General features: G+C 40.3%; 1 long non-coding RNA gene across 1 annotated transcript; it reads left to right on the top strand.

The window, feature by feature from the left end:
* The first annotated feature begins 488 nt into the window (after window positions 1–488).
* LOC125425020 lies at window positions 489–8798 on the top strand. Its single transcript, XR_007243312.1, has 3 exons — window positions 489–625; window positions 8533–8654; window positions 8736–8798. It is a non-coding gene; the product is annotated as an uncharacterized LOC125425020 (long non-coding RNA).
* The last annotated feature ends 377 nt before the right edge of the window (window positions 8799–9175 follow it).

The following is a 9175-nucleotide window of genomic DNA, read 5'->3' as shown; positions in this document are numbered from 1 at the left end:
AAAAAATACATATATTTATCTAGTACCTCTTTTATCCTGCCCTTCCTCTGAGAAGTCTGGGGCATTATCCATGGTTCTCTCCCATTTTGTCCTCACAACACAACCCTGTGAAGTAGTTTAGTCTAAGAGAGACTGATAGGCCAATGGTTACTCATTGAGTATCATGGCAGGAATGGGGATTAACATCCAAGTCTCCCAGGACACAATACCATATACAGACCACACCATTCTGTAAAAGGAAACAATAAAGAAAAAGACATTGGTTCAATATCTTTTAAAATACACCTGTTAATCCTATCTTGGCACCCTTCCTAGAAGATGCAGAATTGCAGGGTGTGTGTCATTACAACAAATTCCATATTGTCTACTGGTATTCTATCTCTGTGCTGTAATATTTCACTAGTATTGTTTTCTTTATTTCATGACCCTGAAATTCAATTTATTTCCTGTTTTAGAAAACTTTTTTCCCCTCTCTTCTGCAGCTTCCTGATTTAGATACTAGATGGCAGTATAGCTGTGATAAATCCACAAGCAGTGGCGAACTGGCCTTGTAAAATATCTAGCCTTGTCTGCCAGAGGTCTGCAATAATGACAGGAAAAATACCAGAAGCTGAACTTTGGAAAGGTACAAAATTTACTAGCATTTGATTGCATGTGAGGAAAATTATAGGAGCCTCACACCTAATAGCATGTAAGTTTCACATCTCCAGCGTCCATAGGGCACACCCTTCCAGATGTTTATAGTCAGAACAATGCGTTATGCTTAGCAGTGCCTGAATAATCAAAGCAATTAATAGTATTCATATAATTATAAAAATGCACTTGGTTGCTATCCCTATGTGTTTTCCCCCATCAAGCGCCTATCAATTAGTCCAAGGCCAGGATGTGGATGTTAAATACCACAGCAATCTGGTAATTACTAAGTACTGTCTTCACAAAAATGGTACTGTTGTTTGTTTTGCCTTTCTCCTTGCTAATGTTGAAAAGGAATCTGTTGCACATTTGCCATGAAACACATTCTAAAAGAGCACAGCAGCCAACAGAACAATGAAACATCATGACTTCTGAGATAAAAGATGGAGATGTTTCTGACTTTACACCCCTCCACATTGTCATCCAGATGGACTGGTTCCAATTCCCTTTGTGGAGTGTCATTGATGCATTTGCTTTCTGCCATACCACTGGAGAGCATTTTTTGGAATTTACACAGAAATAGATGTGGGCCTCCATGATCCGTTGCTATCCTGGAAGTCTCACGTGACAAAATATTGTGAAAGCTGATGTGCAAGAAGCACATTTTCCTAGAAGTCTTTCTTTAGTGTTTTTTAAATTGAAAGCTTTAATGTGTGAATCAATGGTGGTGTCTGTAATTGCATTTTTGACGAACAGCAAAATGATATTTTACCTTGGCTGCATAGCTGGGGGAGAGAGGCAGATGTTACCTCTTCAGTGAAACTGGCAAAGTGTATGTCAGTTTCAGACTCTTCTCATTGTTAACCAAATTCCATTATTCCCTGCATCTTCAGCAGTCCTGTACACAGATGCATTGTTGGTCTCAGTATTTCTGTAAAGAAAGGAGCCATTTCCACCCCCATTTCCACTCCTTTCCACATGGAAAGGAGCCATTTCCATGTAGCATGAAAGGGGGGTGGTGGTGGTGGAAATGGCCAGAACTGCTGCATCAGAATCCAGGGACTTGATCCATGTTCAAGCTTGGAACTAGTGCAAAAATTGTCCCATCCCCTTTCTTTTAGTGAAAATTTACTGTGGGATACAAGCCCCAGCTTGAATTAATTTTGCAGATGTTCTGAGGACAGCTGAGCATTCTGGGTCATTGGTGGCTATTCTCTTGTTCCTCAGGTCCACTCAGTTGCATGAAGTCTAAGCTTCATTCAGCTGTGGCGGAACAATTTCAGGAGGACACAGCCACCAGTGTGATCAAAATGACAAATATTATGAGCATGTGTGCCCTACTGTAAAAAGCATTCTTGGAAGACAAATTGGGGATGGAACAGAGAGAGTAATGTACAATGATAAATACTGGATGTTTGAGAGAACTGCAGTGTATGATTGGGAAAAGTTTTCATATCAATTGAAATAACTTTGCATGCTTGCTCTCTTTTTAAAAGCATTTCAAACCTCAGTCCCTCATTGATCTTTATATTTTACTGACCTGGTATTTCTCATAGGCCATCTCTGTTCCTCCCCCTGCCCCTCAGTTCCAACAACTTGTCAGATTTCTGTCTTCTTTTCCTTGATCTTCCACCCCCTTTCTTCTTACTGATCCCTCCCCTTTCTTTTGTATTTGATTTTTATTCACTTGAAGGCCTGTGATCAGGGCTGCAGCTTTTAATGATTCATACAGTCCTTAGCTAATCAACTACCAGTGGCCTGCTGCACCTGGTCTCCACTCTCACGACTTTTTTAAGGTACCCCAGAGTTCTTTTTAACTTCCGAAAATAGGTTTGAATTTTTTTCAAAATTTGCTGCCAAATGCTACATAAAACATAGAAATATAGAGCTAAAGGAGTTCCCAAGGATCATCTAGTCCAACTCTCTGCACAACACAAGAAATTCACAGCTGCCCTACCCACTCCCCTGATGATCCCTGCTCTGTGCTGAGATCCACTTGCATTAACCTTGTTGACTGGATTATTTGTACATGAGACTGTGGGAGTCTCTCCCTTTGAGAGTGGGGAATTCACAAGAACAGACTCTTGGCTTAAGAAAAGGTTGGGCAAGCTTGGGGTCTTTGTTACCGATATATACAGAAGTCAGCTTTTGTGAGAAAATCCATAAGAGAGCAAATAAAGTTTAATAAGTTCAGCATAATAAGTTACACAAGTATACAATGATCAAAACAGCAGAACCCACATACCTTCCTAGGATATAAGCAGTGTTGAGTGGATAGGTTGGGAGTAGGTGAAGGGAACTGGGGTGTTAGGGTTATAGTTACCTAATCTTGGAACAGAATGGTCCAATGAACAGAGCTGAACAGTCTGCATTCAGCTATGGTAGAAGAACTAGATGTTGTGGAACAATATCAACAGAGAGGTTTTCAGAGATATTGAACAATGACCACTGCGAGAGGGGGATTCTTACAAGGGAAAAGGGACCATCAAAGTTATGCAGAGTTGCCCTTAGTCTCCAAGGACAAATAGGAATCTTGCCTTTCCTGGGAAAGACAAAAGACAGACATCAACCTTAATGGTTTGAGTCATTACTCTAATGGTTGAGGCATTAGTTTGAGGGCCAAGCTTAGGAATGTCTGAAGCTGGCAGGAAACTGATGAAACTGCAGTTTCTATAATAATGACAATGTAAATGAGGTGGTCATTAGAGAGATTAGTTTGAGAAAGAAGTTCTTGGGTTGATACAACCCTTGGCAGGAACGCTTGTGGCAAACACATTAACAAACCCTTTGTCTCTGCTGGGGTGTATAGTCCAGGGCTGGAGATGGGAATACTCTCCAAGGCAAGGTCATTGTGCTCTCTTAATCCCTTCAGGAAAAGTTTGAGATAGGTGCTTTGATTGACAGATATGGGCAAGGGCCTGTCCAGACATGTTTTTCTGTATACTTGTGGGTTCACTACCCAATGGAGAGAACTGGCTGCTCATTTTAGGCACAGCACTAGTAGGCATCCCAAGGTTTGGGAAGGATGGGTAGAGACACTGTTGTCTTAAAAGTAGGGTTCCCCCAATTCCCCATGGATTGGTGAACAGGAGGGAACATGAATATTGGTGCAAATTTGCCAGACTCTGTGCATATCCTCTAAGGACCTGACTACATAATATGCTGGGGATTTTGTGTATGAAATTTATCAGGTGTGTGGAGTATCAGTTTGGGTTCAAGGCGGGCAGACTCTAAGACTTCTTTCCTCATAGCTTCAATCAGAATCTAGACCCCATGGGACTAATGAGTTTAAAAACATGCAGAGAGTTTGTCTCGTAATTAGGTCATAAGTCATTTTGTTCCCAACTCTGGGCACTTTGTGCACTGGATGTAAATAGGGGAGGGAAAGAATCATCATAAACTATTAACAGTGCCTTTTTGATGTAATCATGCACAGAAATGGGTTGTGTGCCCTGGTTATTCTTAGGCTCATTCCGCACATGCAGAATAATGCACTTTCAAACTGCTTTCAGTGCTCTTTGAAGCTGTGCAGAATGGCAAAATCCACTTGCAAACAGCTGTGAAAGTGGTTTGAAAACACATTATTTTGCGTGTGTGGAAGGGGCCTTAGCAAAGTAACAACAATATGCAGCAGTGCCCTTTCCCTATCACCTTTACAACATACATCATTGATCATGGCCAACACCGCCCACTATGTTTTGCCACTTTTTTTGGCTGCTGGCATTTCCCAAACCACCCTGGAAACGAAGGGATGTGTATTACTCTAGTATTTCTTTCTGCACTCAATCTCACAATCTGCATCCCAAACTTGTCCCAAACCTCAAAGCCATCTCACATGAGAAGTTGCGAAGTGAACAGGCATGGTTACTGGCATCTCTGCTAAGGGATTACACATATTTTGTTTGTTTTGAGCAACAGGATATTAAAAAGGTTTCTGGTGCTCCACTCATCTTTTTGCATCAATGAGGACTTTTGGAATTTTGGGAAAGTGTAGAGCATAGGTGTCAAACTCGCGGCCCTCCAGATGTTATGGACTACAGTTCCCATCATCTCCTGCCAGCATGATGCTGGCAGGGGATGATGGGACCTGTAGTCCATAACATCTGGAGGGCCACAAGTTTGACACCTGTGGTGTAGAGGGTTCCACCACAAAATGGCTGCTACTGGAGTGGAGCCAATTAGAAAATTCTGGGAGGTTCCACAGATGGTTTGGAGGTCTCAAGTCAAACATTTCCTTGTGCCAGAGGTAGCATCTTCCGATTAGGTGATCCCTGCAGATGCCCTCCTGGGTTTTACTGAAGTATCTCCTACTCCAAGGAAGCAGGGGAAAGCTGGATCCAGTCATCAGTTTGGTTTCAAATGGGAGGTTGTTCCTTGTTCACCTACAAGAAAAGACTACCAATCCTGAAAACATAAAACATCTGTGGTTGGCTTAGAGAGGATAACAGCTGTTACATGCTTACCAAGGGCGAGATCATCTAGTTAGTCAGCTGTTAAGGGGTGGCCCAAAGCATACTTTTTTTTCTTTTTCATGCAAGACTTTTTGAATTTTACCCTTAAGAGCCCCAAGAAATAAGTGGACACCAGGAAACATGTTGGTGGGCCAGATCATTGGGGGATCACCACTCTCTATGTCCATGACTGTTCTGGCTTATTTGGAGAAAAATCAGGTATTATATTCCTATTCTGAACTCTGAATTAATTATAATTGACAAATTCCTTTTATCCAAGTGTGACTATGAAGTCTACATTTCTGTTATCATAGAACTACATTATTATTCTCTCGCAATCTTTCCCAAACATCAAAACAGTCTGTCTGTCTGTCTGTCTGTCTGTCTGTCTGTCCCTTCCCTTCTCTTCAGTATTTCAGGGTATATAAATGAACCTTTATTTGTGATAATCTGGAGATAATTTTTTTAAATGACTGGCATGTGGCATTATGGATGCTCACTTAATAAATTCTTAATCTGATTAAGAAAGTATCAAAGAGTTCTAGAATACTCTACATGACTAATTAATACACTGCTGGGAAATTAATTAAAAAGTGGTGAGCTCCAATGAGGGATAACACTCATCTTTCACACATTAGTTGTTATATAAATTAATAGGGGAAAGTGTATGCTGGGGGGAAAATGAAATATAGAAGCAACTAATTTCCATGTGACTTTTTGAAGAAAAACAAAGAGGGGAAAAGAGCAAAGGTGGAACATTTCCATCTGTTCATCACTGTGTCATTATTATATTGTGGAATTAAAGATCTTAAAGTGTCTCTTCACAAACTTTTCCTCAATGGGAGATATTTTGGAATAATTCCCACGTAGGATCTCTGTGCATGCCAGCAGTATACGTAAGGGCACACACACTTTCTCTCCCTAGATCAGTGGTAGCGAACCTTTGGCACTCCAGATGTTACAATTCCCATCAGCCCCTGCCAGCATGGCCAATTGACCATGCTGGAAGGGGCTGATGGGAATTGTAGTCCATAACATCTGGAGTGCCAAAGGTTCACCACCACGGCCCTAGATAGTTGTGGCTCATTCCATCAATAATGTCAGCATTTAGCAGGTCAATTTATATGTGCCATTACACTACCACTTCAGAGAAAACTAAATTCTATTTTGTCCCCAACTGAGAAGAAAAGGAACATCTATCTTTTAATTCAGTAAGGAAATGTGGATGCAACTGCTTCTCACAAGGATCCCTCATCCAATTATTTTTTTACCCTGAGTGGCTGAAGTAGACTTATAGTCTGCTTTCTACTTTCATGGCCACCTTGAAACATGTTAAAGCAGTAAATTAATGCTGGATCTTCCAAAAGAAATCAAATATGTTGCTTGCTGCAAACTGTACAGGGATAAGACCATATCCAGTAATAATTTCCACAGAAACCTGGCAGTGCCAATGGACTGCATTCCAAAAACTTTGCATAAGGCTTATATTTAACCCTGGAAAGGAAAATTAGTCACTGGGGTGGTATATGACATAAACAATAATCGCTGTTAGTGCATAAGGCTAGATAAGTGGCAATAGATTAATGTAGTGCCGTAGCATCATAGCAATTAATGACCATTTAAAAACCCTCACAATGCCCTCCTATGGCATGGCAGGAAAAATGCTGGGAAAACAGTGCCAAATAAGTTTAAATAAGATGGGTGGGACTTTTGCAGAGCAGGAAAATACACACTGGTCCTTCAGGGGAGGGCGGGATATAAATTGAATAAACTAAGCTAAACAGATGGTGTGCCAGTGCACTTGGGCTGCATCCCCTCTTGAAGAAAAAAGATCATACTGGAGCAGAAAGAATATATTGAGGGTAGGGAAAATCTGGAAAGAGGACAATTATGAATAGCAAATGAATGGCATAGACTTTATTAGCATAACAAAAAACACAACTAACATAAATAATATGAAAACAGACGATAAAACTCAGGTAAATATAAATAAATTATAAACTCTGAATTATTTCCATGACAAAATTTGCTACCTCTTCACAAAAAGCAGAATCGGAATTATTCAACAAGACAAATCATCTGAACAAATCTGGTAACTTGGGTTGAAAAAGAGAAGATAAATTAACATCCTTGGATCTAGTTTTGGCAAATCTAGTACAGTGTAATAACTGGTGAGCCAGTGTTTCAACTTGATTGAAAGAGGACAATTAAAGTGCAACATTGTATGAATGCTCCAGAGTGCAAACTGAGACAGAGAAAGAAAGAAAAAATCGTTGGGCACCAGCAAGGGCAACCATATGAATGTACCCTAATTAAAATAGTTTTCTTCCTAATATTAATTTAATTTATTTTTACATACTTTAAGTAATTATATCAAATTATACAGTAGCATGAGAAACCAGTATGAAGCATAAAACAAACCATAATTACAGGAAGGGAGAAATCTCCTCCCATGTGATAAAGATTCTTAAACAGTGTAAAATAAAAAAAGAATCTAAAAAAGAACAAAATAGAGCAACCACCACCCACTGTTTTTCTATCGTTCATTAATGAAATTTTTACCTTTTAAACATTTCTATTATTATGCATTCATAGTTACCATAAAACCATACATTTAACAGGAAAAGAGAAAAAGAGAAACAAGTACAAAAAACATCTTTGTGTGACTTCCTCTTAGTCATTCTCTGTAACTTGTTAAATATAATTGTCTCGGAAGACAGCTTTACTATTGCTTATCCTTAATTTAAGTTCATTCATCACTTCTATAAAGCTAGTCATAAAGATGTGCAAAAGGATGTCAGAATTGGAAGTTGATTAAATTATACAAAACTTTAATTTGTAAAGTTATATCTGGCCTTGATTATGGCCGTTTTCTCAAGCTCATGACGTGGTATAGAAGAAATGACGGCCTGGAGACGGTAAAAACACCGTCTCCAGGCCGCCATTCACACGAGGGGCGCAGCTGCAGCGCAGCCGCACCGCCCTCGCGCTGCCCGCCTGGCCTGGAGCCAGCAAGCTTCTCCCAGAGCCTTCCTAGCCTTTTGGGGAAACGCTGCAGTGAAGCCGCTGGCCGAGCCAACTGGTGAGCCAGCTGTTTCACTTGATTGAAAGAGGACCTCTACTTGTCCAACATTGTTCGGCGTCAGCCGAGTGCCTGGGAGTTCCACCGCACTTTACCTTGTCCCTTGTCGCCGGGCGTCGTTGTCTGGACACGCCTCTGCCCCGCCCATACCGCTCGAAAGCAGGCCAGCAGGGCCAGGGAGGCGTGGTCCCCAGGCCTCCGGGCTGGACGCGTCTATGGAAACGCCTTATGGAAACGGGCTCGAAGCTTTTCCAGAGGGCCCACTTCATTTTTTTGCACTCTTGAACCTTTGAAGATGTTGTGCTGTAACTAAGATGCTGCTTAATTCTGTCTGCTTGGCTAAATTCCTGTACTTTATGTACCCAGTCTTCTGTGGTAGGTAATATTGGAGATCTCCAGTTGGTTGCTAGTAGGAGTCTTGCCGTCGATATTAGGTAAAGGAGAAGATGAAGATTATGTTTAAGATCTGAATAAGCAGGACTTAACAGGTAAATTTCTAATAATCTCTTAAATTTCAACTTTAATACCTTTTGTATTTGTATGTGTTTTTTAATCCAATTTTTTTACAGCTTTGCAGGAACACTAACTATGTATAAAAGAACCCACCTTTTCCCTGCATTTTCAACATATTGGTGAGTATCCTTTATACATTCTAGCAACTTTTTTGCAGATTATGGTACCATCTGGAGAATAATTTCAAATTATTCTCTCTTAAAATGGTACAAGGCATGAACGCATACATATCTGACCAGTTTTTTATCCAAGTATCCAGTTGGATGTTCCTGCCTAGAGTGTCTGCCCATTTAATCATTATTGGACTAATTCTTGTTGTATTTTAACTTCTAATAATAGTTTGTAAATTCTACTGATTTGTTTTTTCCCCGCTTTCAGTTTTGTCCAACTCATTATCTTTTAAATCAAATCCCCATAGCTCCTTATCATAGCTGTTTTAAAATGGTTATAAAGTTGTGCATAGGTAAACCAATGGCAGGGTTTATCATTAAATATT

Source organism: Sphaerodactylus townsendi, unplaced genomic scaffold (assembly GCF_021028975.2).
Source record: "Sphaerodactylus townsendi isolate TG3544 unplaced genomic scaffold, MPM_Stown_v2.3 scaffold_18, whole genome shotgun sequence".
NCBI classification, from domain to species: Eukaryota; Metazoa; Chordata; class Lepidosauria; order Squamata; family Sphaerodactylidae; genus Sphaerodactylus; species Sphaerodactylus townsendi.
Note: the sequence above shows the minus strand (reverse complement) of the source record. Positions and strands in the feature narration are given on the sequence as shown.